This window comes from Protopterus annectens, chromosome 6.part0 (genome assembly GCF_019279795.1).
Source record: "Protopterus annectens isolate FY-2018-M chromosome 6.part0, PAN1.0, whole genome shotgun sequence".
Taxonomy (NCBI): Eukaryota; Metazoa; Chordata; order Ceratodontiformes; family Protopteridae; genus Protopterus; species Protopterus annectens.
Genome location: NC_056737.1, coordinates 1,061,754,607 through 1,061,768,955, shown reverse-complemented (window position 1 = coordinate 1,061,768,955; position 14,349 = coordinate 1,061,754,607).

Sequence of the window (14,349 nt, the reverse complement as noted above, 5' to 3'; positions counted from 1 at the left end):
GTGTTATTAGGTTGATAGAAAGCTCTTTGGACAAAGGAAAGTTGGGAAAGAAGCAGCATATTTTCTAATTCCAGGCAGTGAAGTTTCTGAAGGTTCAGACAGTGGTGAGTTCTGAAAGGATTACCAGTCGCAAATCTAGCAATACTATTATATGTGTTAGTCAGTTTAGAGATTGTTTTTCTTCAGGTTAGTGTAAATTGGTGAGGCATAGAGAAGAGTTGAAATAAGGTGAGAGTGGGCAAGAGTAACTTTGGCTGTGGGGGTTAAGAATGTTTTAATTCTGTAGAGGGAGCCCAATTTTCTGTTTACAGTTTTAATGGTATTATTAATGTGACAATCATAGGTAAGGTTGTTGTCAATCATGACACCTAGCAGTTTGGTAGTAGAGTCAGCAGATATGAGGGTGCCATTAATAGATAAGATGGAGAAGTCTAATGTGGGGGACCTAGTAGTAGGTTTAAAGAGGATGAGTTTTGTTTTTTTTAGCATTTAAAAGTAGGCAGCGTTTTAAGAACCATGCTTCTACTGTGTGGAATACATTTTGAGTAATAGTTTGAAGCTCTGGTATGGTTTTAGCTGAGCAAATAAGAGTGGAGTCATCAGCATATTGTATGCATGTAGCTTGGGGAATAGCTACTTGTAGGTCATTTATAAAAAGGGAGAATAGGTGAGGTCCAAGAATAGAGCCTTGAGGGACACCAAGAGAAATTGGGAGAAGAGAGGAAAGTTTGTTATCCCAGAGGACTGCCTGTTTTCTGTTAGTGAGATAGGAAGTGAACCAATGGATAGCCTTTGGTTCTAAAGCAAGAGATTCCAGGATTTTTATGAGGAGGGGGTGGTTGACCATGTCAAAGGCTTTGGACAGATCGATAAAGAGTGCTGAAGATAGAATATTATTGTTGCGGTTTGTGTTTATAAAGTCAGTAAAGGAAAGGAGAGCAGTGGTAGTACTGTGAAAAGGCCTAAAGCCGTGTTGACAGGGAGTAAGAATGTTATTTTTAGTTAAGTGATTCATTAGTTGGTAGTGAACACATTTTTCCATGATTTTTGCTAGGGGAGACAGGAGGGCTATAGGCCTGTAATTAGAGTATTCATTGGAGTTTCCTCCTTTATGTAAGGGTATAATGTGTGAGATTTTCCAGATGTCAGGTATGGTTCCTTCATTAATAGTTCTGTTGATAAGGATAGAAATGGGATAGGCTATTTCCTCAGCTGCTTTTTGGAGGAATTCAGATGGAAGTTGGTCAGCCGAAGGGGTACATGGTTTAAGTTTTTGGATGCATATTTGGATGAAGGTGGTGGAGATGGGTTGTATTATGAAAGTTGGTTGATTAGAAGATGCAAGATCAGGGATGCTAGAATTGTCAATGGGAAGGTTGGAGGCCAGTGAATTGATAGTATTAGTAAAGGAGTTGAAAGCATTGGCAGTTTCATGGGAAGAATTCTTTTTGGACCCAGAGGGAGAGGGAGTGGTAGTCTGTCCGGGGTGAAGAAGTCTATTCAAGGTTGACCAGAATTTTTGGGGATTATTGTGATTCGCTTGTTGGAGGTTACTATAGTAGTTTTTTTTGTCAGAAAGAATAGCTTTTTTGGTACTGTTTCTTAAGTGTCTGAAGGTCTATTGATCTGAGGGAGATTTACTAGTTCTCCATTTTATCCAGGATTTGTTTCTGAGTAACATTTTTTGTCTTGTTTCCTATAGCCAGGGGGCAGGTTTAGTTTTGACTCTGATAGTTCGTTTTGGTGCATGATTGTCTAGGATTGATAAAAATGTGGTGTTAAAATATTGAACAGCTTCTTCTAGAGGAAGAGTTTTTAGAGGTTTCCAGTTACAGGCATTTAGTTCAGTGTTAAATAGGATAGGGTTAAAATATTTATTACTACGAGAAGTTCTGATGGTAGGGGCATTAGTAGTGGTATTCTTCTTTCTTATGATATAGATTAAGTTGTGATCGCTAATGTCATCCGGCAGTGCCGGTTTGATATTGTAGTTGTGGTTTATTAACAAGAATCCAATCTAGTATACTTTCTTTGTTAGGTTTATTGATCCTAGTGGAGGTGTTTATTGTTTGTGTAAAGCCATGGAGATTAATATGAGAGAGTGGGTTATTAGTATTAACTGAGGACCAATCAAGGTTGAAGTCTCCAAGTATTACAGTTTCTTGTGGGAAGGTGGATGAGGCCCAGCTAAGGATATTTTATATTATTATGGAGTTATTTCCAGGAGGTAGATAGATACAGATAATATAGATGGCTTTATTTGGGTTCAGTTGTAGCTTTGATATAAGGAGTTCAGTCTTGGTGTTCTCCAGGGGAGCATAGGAATCAGAGCATATCTTAGGAATACTCAGTAATGCTGTGTCCTGACCCTTTTTGGCATTCCAGATGCTGAATCTCTTCCACTTGGCTGAATAGGTTTTTCTGGTGGAAGGTCTCCGTGCTTCCAGCAAGATCTCTTGAAGAGATTTGGAAAGAGGGTTAGGTGTTGAAGTCATGGTAGCCTCCAGGCTGTCAGATGCAATGTTTTCAGGTCTTGATGTACAGTCCTGTAATTGTGTTGCATTAGGAGCAGGGGCCATAGAGTCAGAGGCCATGGTTTGGTCCGAGTTATGGTCAATAGCAGTGGGTACCAGTGTTGCCTTGGCCAGTCTGGAGCTATCAGGATGCCTGTTGGTTGTTCTGCTTTTATTTTCAGTATCACCCTGGTCAGCAGAGGCAGAGGAGGGAATGCATAAATTTTTAGAGAATTCCAGCTGAAGGAGAGAGCATCCGTTTTCCAAGCTAGAGGGTGGTGAGTCCTTGTGCAGAACTTTTCCAGGTGATGATTTAAGTGGGAAGCAAAAAGATCTACGTCCGGTATTCCCCATGTCCTTGTCAGTTGAGAGAAAATGTGAGAGTGCAGCATCCATTCGTGTGGATCTATGAAATTTCTGCTCAGATTGTCCACCAGTACATTGTCCTTGCCTGGTACAAACTGGGATTGTAAGTGTATCTTCAGGCTCAGGGATTTTTCCCAGAGAAGCATTGTTAGTCTGCAGAGGGGATAAGAATGAGTGCCTCCCTGCTTGTTTATGTACCACATGACGGTGTCCTTATTAGCAAATGCCCTTCTTGCAGTGATTTTTCGAAAGTCTCGATGGCATGTATCACTGCCAACATCTCCTTTTGGTTTATGTGCAGATGTCTTTCCTTTGGTGTCCATAGACCTTGAATGCATCTGCCCTCCATGTGCGCCCCCCCCATCCATGGTCTGAGGCGTCTGTTGTGATCATTTGGCCTGCTAGAGGTCTGTTGAAAGACATGCCTTTGTTTAGTTGACTGGCTTGAGCCCACCATAGAAATTCCTTCTGCAGGCATGGAATAAGTGGGATTATGTCCTCTAGGCTGTTGCTGTGTTGAGACCATAAGTTTTTCAAATACCATTGCAGCTTTCTCATATGAAGTCTTGCCAAAGGTATCAGAAGGATACAAGATGCCATGAAACCCAGGGCCTGCAGGATTTTCCTTGCAGTCAGCTGGGAAAGCCTTGCTAAGCCTTTGAAGTACTCTGGTAAAAGCTGCTGTTTTTCCTCTGTGAGGTAGGCCATTTGGGTTTCCTTGTCCAGTTTGGCTCCTAGGAATGTAATCTGTTGGGATGGTAGTAATTTTGACTTCTGAATGTTGACTGTGTATCCCAAGGCCTGCAGTAGATGCATGACATAGTCCAAATTCCCTTTTAAGGTTTGTTTGTTGTCTGCTTGTATGAGGCAGTCGTCCAAGTAGGGGTATATTTGAATCCCCTGCTGTCTGCAGTGTGCCACTACTGATGCCAGGCATTTCGTGAACACTCTGGGCGCAATAGACAAGCCAAACGGCAATGCTGAGAATTGATAATGCTCTGTTCCTGCAAGAAATCTGAGGTATCTTCTGCAGATTTGTCTGATTGGGACATGCAGGTATGCCTCCTTGAGGTCCAGAGTGACCAGCCAAGACCCCTTGCCTAGCATGGGAAGAAGTTGCTGCAACGTCAGCATTTTGAACTTTGGCACAATGAGGAAAGTGTTTAGATTTGACAAGTCCAGTATGGGTCTCCATTTGTTTTCTTTTCTTGGAACAAGGAACAGTCTTGAATAAAATCCCCGGCCTTGCTCCTGAGGAGGAACCCTTTCTATTGCTTTTATACTTAATAGCTTGGAAACTTGAGTGAGTGCCTCTGCCCTTTGATGATGTGGCAGGTTTGGCATGCCTTGTCTTATTGGTAATGTGTGGAAGTGGAATCTGTAGCCTTTGTCTATCAAATCCAGAATCCAATTGTCTTTGGTTAAGATATGCCAGTTTTGTGAGAATAAGGCTAATTTTCCGCCCAAAGGTGCTTCTCTTTGAACCTTTGTAGGCGGTATGAAAGTGAAGTCATTGTGATTCTCCTTGTGGTGCAGCTGAACTGTCTGTGCCACTTCTTTGATTTGGATGTTGCCATTGGCGGCCCCTGTAAGATCCTCGGAATTGCCCTCTACCCCTGGCACGTCTGCTTTTTCCCCTTTGAAACTTGTCAGAGCCAGGGAAGGACCAATTCTTTGAGGGCCAGTTTCTGCTGAATCTGGGTGGCTGAACCTGAAGGAAATCCTTGACTGTCTGTACTGACTTTGCTTTTTCCTCTATGGATTTCAATACATCTTGTGCAGTAGCACCAAAAAGCTTTTGTTTTTCCAAAGGTGCATCCAAGTAACTTTACTTTAACATGGTCAGGCAAAGACTGATCCTTCAATCAAGCATGTCTACGTATCACAGCCCCAGTCATAGCTGCCCTATATGAAGCTTCCAGTGCATCATAACCACACTGCAGAAAATGGTTATTAACCTGCTGAGTGTTATGTATATGATCCTGCAGTGCCTTTTTATCAATAGGCTCAGAAGAGGCTACCTTTTTCTGTAAATCATCCAGGAGAAAATCTTGGTACTGAAACATGTGAAAAAGGCAGTTAAGAGACCTCATGGCTAGGGTAGTAGAGGTATATACTTTTTTACCCCATCTCTCCAGGGACTTTGCTTCTCTGTCAGCTGGCAGTGGGTTTTTGGCAGAGGAGGAAGCCACTCCCTTGGGGCCCTGTGAAATAGTTTCTAGATCCACAGAGTGGGCCTTAAAAAGGTGCTTGTGAGTGTCAGGGACCCTATATCATCTGTCCGGCTTGACAGGAGCAGGAGGAAGAGAATCAGGGTTGGCACTGGAGTCAGAGAAAACATCATCCAAAACATCCATAACTGGAGGGATAGCCAAAGGTCTGTGCTGGGGGAGCTTGAGGAAAGTACGTAGCCTTTTCCTGGAGTCAGAGAATTCCTGACCCTGCCATTGAAAATGTTCCCTCATGGCATGCAGAACTTCCCCAAATGAGAAACCCTCTGGAAGGGAGGCAGAGGGAATAGATTCCTCAGCATTAGAGTCCTCGTAGGCCTGGAAGGGTTCTTCTTGAGTATCAGAGTGCTCAGAATCTCCGGAGGCTTCATCCGAGGAGAGGTTGTCCGCCTGCTCAGTTCTAGGCCTTTTCTCTGCAGGTGGCTGAGAACCCCTGTCCGGATGAGGCTGAGACCCCCTGATAAGGGAAATAAGATCTGCAGCCAGAGACATGATCTGCTTATCAGAAGAAGGGGCCTGGGCAGGTTTAGGATGGGCCTTGGCCTGACTGGCGGCCTTAGCACGTGCAAAGGCCTTGATGGACATGGAAACAGGAGGCCTGGCAGCCCCACGTGCATGCGTTACCTTGTCCACAGGAATGGTGTCGGGTAGATCCAGAACTTCGGTTTCCGGAGGAAAATCAACAACCGGCACCGTAGAGATCTCAGAGACCGAAGGTCGTGTTAACGCTGTGTCGTCGGCCTGGAGCGGTAGATTTACTACTTCCGAAGGAACCGGAGCGCTAGCAGAGGGTTTATGAGAAACATCGGTAGTGGACACGGGCAGAGGATGTCGGTCCCGGTCCTTGCGTTTTTTTAGCAGATTGGGTTGTTCCGACGGCATGATATACGCAAAAGATTCACCGAAGAAGTCCTCGGCGAATTCTGCCCGGCGCCTGAGAGTGCGCTTATTAAAGCAGGCACAGGCAGCACAGGCCAAGACGTCATGGTCTGGGCCCAGGCAGGGAAGGCAGAGAGAATGGAAGTCCTTATGAGGTATTTGTTTACCACAAGACAAACAATTATTAACTTTCTCAATTTGTTCTGACATCGGCTGAGGCAAGAATAAATGTTCCCCAATGGGGTACTTAGCTTTTAGATGACTTTGGTACTGAAAACACAGGAGCTGACCGACCGGCACTTGCGAACTGCTTCTGGCGCGGCAAGAAAGACTGAAGAAGATGGCGTCGGCCGATGCCTTTATACTCCTGCCATTGTGACGTCGGAGAGGAGGCGACACCAGCCGACGCCGGACCCAGACTTTGGAATTCGGCCGACCGAGGGCTGCCTGAGGCAGGACAACCCATATGTTATGACTGCAGTTGCATTCTTGAAGGACATCAATACCTTACTTGGATATAACTGACAAACTCATTGAAATGGGCATACAACTCTGTCTCACAGGACCTAGAAGTCAGGATTGGTGATACCACCTCCACTAAGGCTAATCACCCGAGGAGTACCTCAGGGGTCCATGCTGGAACCATTCCTATTTGGCATCTACTTCTCAGAGGTAAAGGCTAATGTCAAGGGCCTTTGGTGGTTCACCAAGTTCACAGATTACTACAAAATGGGAGCTATCAGATTCCCTCCATGACACACACCTTACAAGAGAGTCTAACAGACAAATGACTGTATTGAAAGTCATGGCCTTATTATACTGCCTTTTGGGAAAACTGCCAGGGGGTTAATTATTCCATCTATAAGATAACCCTAACAACTGACTTGGTAGTCAGGGATCTGGGAACATACATGGACAATAATCTGGTCTTTAACGAACATGTCCTGAAGGTAGCATGAAAAAGCATTCTATATCACCCATATTATACAGAATGCCATCCAGGGCCAAGGAAGCCATAGTGTCACTTTATTCCACCCTTATAAGACCCATCATTGAGTACAGTGTCCCTCCCCTTTGCAAGTACCTGACAAGACGTATGAAACAGTTGGAACACCCACAAGGGTTCCTTACCAGGTGAATCCAGGGTTCAAACACATTGTCCTATATGGATTACCTTATAGCCTTTTCTCTGTACTGTCTCCTACAGATTACTGAGAAGCAATCTATGCCTGGCATACAAGGCATCCTGAAATTCAGCTCTGATGAACCTTTTGCACACCAACAAAACAAACAGCATCAGAACCACTAGATCCAAGGATTTAGATTTTGTTTGTGATGTAAATAAGACATGTTGGTGAGACGTGTCTTAGAGGAGTTCTGTGCTCTGAAACAGGCTCTCCGACCATGTGAAGTAGAGTCCATCCCTAACCCTATTTAACCAAAACTTTGACCAATGGATAGGAAACTGGAAATTCATCCTGGGTCTGTCCTCTATGTCTCTGATTGGGCATTACTGTCTACCTCTAACATACCCACCTCCCACATAACATTTAGAAACTTCCTAATAAACACCTACGATACACAAGGATGCAAATGGGTTGGATTGCATGGCTAGGCAAGTCCTTGGTGGTCACTATCCTAGTAAATATCTATTGAACATATGGTACTTTCAAAATATTAGTGCTATTAACTTGAGATGCTGACAAAATAAGAGAAGGTAAATTATTACGCAATGGAAGATAATTAGTTTTTCAAAATGTGCATGCTGACTGGACAAACCAACCAGCATGTTTATGGTAAATCAAGCACATACCACCAGAAAAAAAAGACTGACCAATGAAGTATCATTAAGCCGAACAGCCAAGTGCTCTGGATTATGCAGAGCACTCTATATTGACAAAGTGGTTAGAAAATCCTTCTATGTGGCCCACCTAATCACAAAAGGGTTTGCATCCAGATCAAAAGAGGTCATCATCATCATCTACGCATCACTCATTAGACCCATCAGAGAGTACAATGCCCCATTTGGGATGTACCTTACAAGACACCTGCAACAACTGGAAAGACACCTGCAACAACTGGAAGGACCACAGAAGTACCTCACCAAGAGGATCACTGGCCTCAAGCAGATGCCCTATGCAGCTCGAATGAAGAAACTCCAGCTGTTCTCAGTTGCATATCGCCTACTCAGAGGTGATCTCTGCCTGACATACAAGGCCATGTCCAACCCAGAATTGATGGACATGCTCCACCTAAAAAAAACATATCCCCTCGAGCCACACGTTCCAGGGATCTAAACCTCACCACAACAATAAATAGGACGTGCTGAAGGGATAGATTCCTGTCCCAGAGACTTCCCATACTCTGGAACTAGATTCCAATCCACATTAGGCAGAGATCCTTGCTAACCCTCTTCAAGAGAAACCTTGATGAGTGAATGGTAAACAGAAAGTTTACCCCAGGGATCACTTCAATGGCTCTGCTGGACAGAGGCACAGGGAACTAATCTAAGAGGGCGGCGAAAGCCAACATATTCCAGCTAGGCTTATAAATGCCTTCAGGCAGATTAGCCTAGTACCGACCTATGAACCTATAAGAGAACCTACTGTTCCGCAAACAGCTTTGGCTCTGCTACACGGCTTTTGATTGGTTTGTATACCGCAATTACTGCCAATCAAATAGCTACTCCACTGTTCCGCACTGAACAACACTGGTTGTGCTACACAGTTTCTCACTGGCTACGAGCCAATCGCCATTGCAGCATATGAACAAACTGTACCTGAGGACAGGAGCCAATGAGACCTCCCAAACACGTGAGCATTTGTCTACCAGGAATGGCTGTGGAAAACTGCATTTAAAGAGGGAAAAATACAACAGAAGCAAAAACAGTATCAAAGTAAATAACTGCAATATCAGCAGTTAAAACTAATCTTTTTAACTGCTGGTATTGGTTATTTACTTTGGTATTGTTTTGTTTCTATTTTATTTTTTCCCTCTCTTTAAACACATACCTCTTATCCTCCTAGTAGAAGAAATCTGGACAAAGCCAATACCTAAACAAAGTGTTGATAAAGCCACAAAAATAGGGACAATTTTTAGATATTGCTCTTATAAACTTAGCAAATTGCTAGAATAATAGGTTTTGTGTTACCATACATGATCTTTAGGATATGATGTCAGAAACCTTTTCTGTCAATCTTATTTCATTCCTCTGTGATTTGCCAGAAAAGTATGAGGAACAGACCAAATATATAAGGCAAACAGTTGGGCATTCTGCAAAATTCTGGGCAGTTGAGAGGTATGACAAGGGTGTTTTGTATGTGTGTATATTTTAGTTGAAAGGCCATAGTCAAGTTACACGTTTCACGCAGTGTGAAAATAGGGTGTTCCATATTTTGACTGTGTCACATTACTATGGTCTGTGTTCCACACTGGAGCAGGTTGAGATCTATGCCACTGAGTGGTCAAACTTTCTATTGGTATATGCAAAATACAAGAAAAATCAGGTATGTTTACAGAACTAAAACAAAAACTTACCAGATTTTCCTTACATTTTTGTGCCCTTTGTTTGTCTGTCGCTTCTACTGCACTCCACTGATGTACTGTGCAAACATGGGAATGCAAGTCCAATGCACGTGCGTTACACCAGTCTAGGGAAACGAATGGGGAAGACTGTAGTGCTTTTATACAGATGCATTTTAAAAAGGTAAGCAGTTTCTTTCTTACTGTACAACAGCAATAATCCACTCCTGTTCCTGGGTATATTAGGATTTAGCCACAGATCATCTTCTTTCGGCTGTTCCCATTAGGGGTTGCCACAGTGGATCATCTGTTTCTATTTCTTCCTGTCCTCTGCATCTTGCTCTGTCACACCAACCACCTGCATGTCCTCTCTCACCACATCCATAAACCTTATCTTAGGCCTTCCTCTTTTCCTGTTACCTGGCAGCTTCATCCTTAGCATCTTTTTCCCAATATATTCAGCATCCCTCCTCAGCACATGTCCAAACTAATGTAATCTTGCCTCTCTGGCTTTGTCTCCAAACCTTCCAACCTGGGCTGACCCTCTACTACTTATTCCTAATCCTGTCCACCCACGTCACACCCAGTGCAAATCTTAACATCTTTAACTCCTGCCTTTTTGTCAGTGCCACTGTCTCCAACCCATATAACATAGCTGGTCTCACCACCCTCTTGTAGACCTTCCCTTTCACTCTTACTGGTACTCATCTGTCATAAATCACTCCAGACACTTCTCCACCCACTCCATCCTGCCTGTATTCTCCTTCACCTCTCTTCCACACTCACCCCATTACTCTGAACTATTGACCCAAGTTTTTAAAAATTCATCCACCTTCGCCACCTCTACTCCTTGCATCCTCACCCATTCCTCTATCCTCTCTCTCATTCACACACACATATTCTGTCTTAGTCCTGCTGACCTTCGTTCCTCTTTCTCTCTAGAGCACATCTCCATCTCTCCAGGGTCTCTTCCACCTGTTCCCTACTCTCACTACAGATCACAATGTCACCTGCAAACATAGTCCACGGGGACTCCTGATGATCTCGCGTCTGTCAACCTGTCCATCACCATTTCAAATAAAGGGCTCAGAGCTGATTCTTGATATAATCCCACCTCCACCTTAAACGCATCTGTTACTCTCACAGCAGACCTCACCGCTGTCACACTACCCTCGTACATATCCTGTACCACTCTTACATACTTCTCTGACACTCCAGTCTTCCTCATACAATACCACAATTCCTCTCTAGGCACCCTGTCATATGCTTTCTCTAAGTCTACAAAAACACAATGCAACTCCTAATGTTCTCTGCACTTCTCCATCAACATACTCAGAACAAACATTGCATATGTAGTTCTCTTTCCCAGCATGAAACCATACTGCTGATCGCTAATCATCACGTCCCTTCTTAACCTAGCTTCCACTACTCTTTCCCATAACTTCATGCTGTGACCGATTAATTTAATCCCTCTGTAGTAACTACAGCTCTGCACATCACCCTTATTCTTAAAAATCGGTACCAAAACACTTTCTCCATTCCTCAGGCATTATCTTACTTTCCAAGATTTCATTAAACAATCTGGTTAAAAACTCCACTGCCATTTCACCTAAACACCTCCATGCTTCCACAGGTATGTCATCTGGACCAACAGCCTTTCCGTTCTTCATCCTCTTCATAGCTCTCCTTACTTCCTCCTTGCTAATCCACTGCACTTCATGATTCACTATCCGCACATCATCGAACCTTCTCTCCCTCTCATTCTCTTCATTCATCAACCCCTCAAAGTACTCTTTCCATCTGCTCAACACACTCTCCTCACTTGTGAGTATGTTACCCTCATTATCCTTTATCACCTTTACCTGCTGCACATCTTTCCTAGCTCGGTCCCTCTGTCTCGGCAATCGGTACAGGTCCTTTTCTCCTTCCTTAGTGTGCAAACCTTCATACAACTCTTCATATGCCTTATCCTTAGCCACCTCTCTCTTTGCCATGCACCTCATTTCCTTATACTCCTGTCTACTTTCGCCTATGGGCTTCCACAAAAATCAATTATGAGACATCTTAGGAGATGTAAATATTGACTGGGATAAACTCAATTGTCCCTCTCCCTCCCTAGCCATCAACCTCTACAATTTCACTCAGACAATCCTCTCCATCACCCGACCTAACAAAACTAATCCCCCAGGATCCACCTTAGACTGGATCCTAGTCTCTAACCCTAATACAATAACCAACTCTGGTACAATCCCCGATACCTTTAGTGACCATCTCCCAGCCTTCATTCATCGCTCCACTAGCTCTTCCATATACCAGCATCAATTTATCCAAACTCGCAACCTTAGCAACTTCAAACCCTCTACTTTCTCAAATATATTTAAACAAATGAACTGGCATATTCTAAACTCCCTCCCCCTCGATAAAGCTATAGGCCATTTCAACATGGTCTTCCTTGATACTTTAAACTCCATAGCCCCCTAAGAAATAAAAGGAACAAACATAACAGCTCCATGGCTTTCCAAAGTGACCAAACAAATTATGCACCAAAGGGACAAACTATGGAAACTTCACCAAAAAAAAACAATCTACCCAATACCTTGCTTCACTATAAACAGCTCTGCAACCTTGCAAAACAGCTAATCAAGGACAAAAAAGCTACTATACTAAGCTCCAGTCAAATAACTATAATAATCCAAAGCAATTCTGGAAGTCTATAAACTCACTTCTCCATCCAGGCTCAAAAACAAATCCCTGTCCCAACCAAAGTAAAACTGACCATGAACTAGGCTCTGAATTCATTTCTTTCTTCATCGAAACCATCTCTGCCCTCACAAAATCTTTTCCCAGCAATAACCCAGCTAACCCTCACCTTCCCCTTCCAAACCCACCAAACTACCTTCCAACTCTCTTCGACCTTAAACCAGTCTCCACAACTCTCATAAAAAACTATCGAAACTCAAGCCCTGCTCTAATGCACCCGACAACATCCCCTTGTCCTATCTAAAAATTGCTGCAGATGGCACTGCTCTCCCAATCAGTATCATTATAAACAGATCAATAAAAGAATCCTTTGTCCCCCAAACTGTGGCGCTCAGCCTTTATTCTCCCTCTCCATAAGGGAGGAAAAAATACCAGCATCTCAAACTTCCGCCCTATTGCCTTACTCTCCCCTATAACTAAAATCCTTGAAAAGTGCATCCACCTCCAACTTCTCCCATTCCTGACCCAAAATAACCTCCTCACACCAACTCAGCATGGCTTCCGCCCTGGCAATAGCACCATAACTGCCCTAATCTCTTTCTTGGATACTGTCAATTAAGCTCGAGATTCAGGGCAGCTAGTTTCCACTGTTGTTCTTGATCTGTCCAAGGCTTTTGACGCCATCTCCCACAACCATCTTCTCTATCATCTCTCTAATCTTCACAACTCGCCTAAAACTCTATCCTGGTTCTCCAGCTATCAGACAGATATCAGGCTGTCAAATGGAAAAACTCCACCTCTTCCTTCTTACCCATCCCCCACCGGTGTCCCACAGGGATCCATCCTCGGACCTATGCTATTCAACATATTCATCAATAATTTTCACACTGCTATTCCTGACACCAAAATCATTCAATACACTGATGACTCAACTCTAGTCTGCTCTGCCTCAAACCTCTCTGAATTGCTATCTAAAACCCAAACTCCCTTCTCAAAAACTGAAAACTGGATGCGCCAAAACCACCTCTCTCTTAATGCTAACAAATTCAAGATTCTTACATTCCCACCAACTAAGAAGCACTCCAATAAAAACGACTTCAAAATCCTTAGCCAAACAAACACACCTATAGAAGTCGTCCTCTCAACTAAACTACTCAGCATAATTGTTGATGAAGACCTAAAGTTTGATATACATGTACAACAAAACGTAAAACCCAAACAAAAGCTAGGTATGTTATATAGAAACAATTACTTTCTCTCCAACACTACTAGGCACACCCTGGCCTCTACCTTTCTTCCTCCTTACTATATGGTGCTCCTCTCCTAACCAACCTGTCCTGCTCCTACCTCAAATCCTTCCTTACTATATGGTGCTCCTCTCCTAACCAACCTCTCCTTCCTCTACTACCTCAAAACTAGAAAGCTGCTACAATAAAATCTTTAAATTTGCCTCCAAATCCAAAAACTCCACTTATCACTGCCTCATCCTACAATCCCTGAACTGGTTAGAACTACCAAACTATCTAGATTACCTACAACTCTCTATAGCACACACAACTCATTTTTCAGCCTACAAAATGCCTTGCTCCAACTAATATCCTTCCACCTTATATTCCCAATAGAGCCCTTAGATCTGAGCATCAGAACTTAATTGCTATCCATAAACCTAAACATCCGGCTGGCAAACTACTCCTCTCCTATGCTCTTGGCAAAAAAATGGAATTCCCTTCCTTCCTCACTAAGAACCACCCCAAACTCTGAAAATTTCAAGGCCCTGCTTTATAAACACCTGTCTACCAAACAGAAATGCCCCTGCCTCCTCCCTACTTAATCCTTGATCACTTCAAGCATAAGAGTCTTCCCATACTGACACACAAGCCCTATATTCCTCCTACAGACATTCTTACAGCTCTATCAAATCTCCTGCAGCTTTATCCCTCTACTTAATTATTCTTCTCCTACAGCTATACTTGCTCAACAAAACTTGTAGAGTACTCCTTTCTTCTCTAATGTGTGCACATAAAGCACCTCCACTATATCTCAATTCCTGTAACTTTCTCAATACACGTAAATATCTATACAATCTTAACACTCAGTTTCAGAGTTACAAAGAATAACTGCTTACCTATGCTAATGTA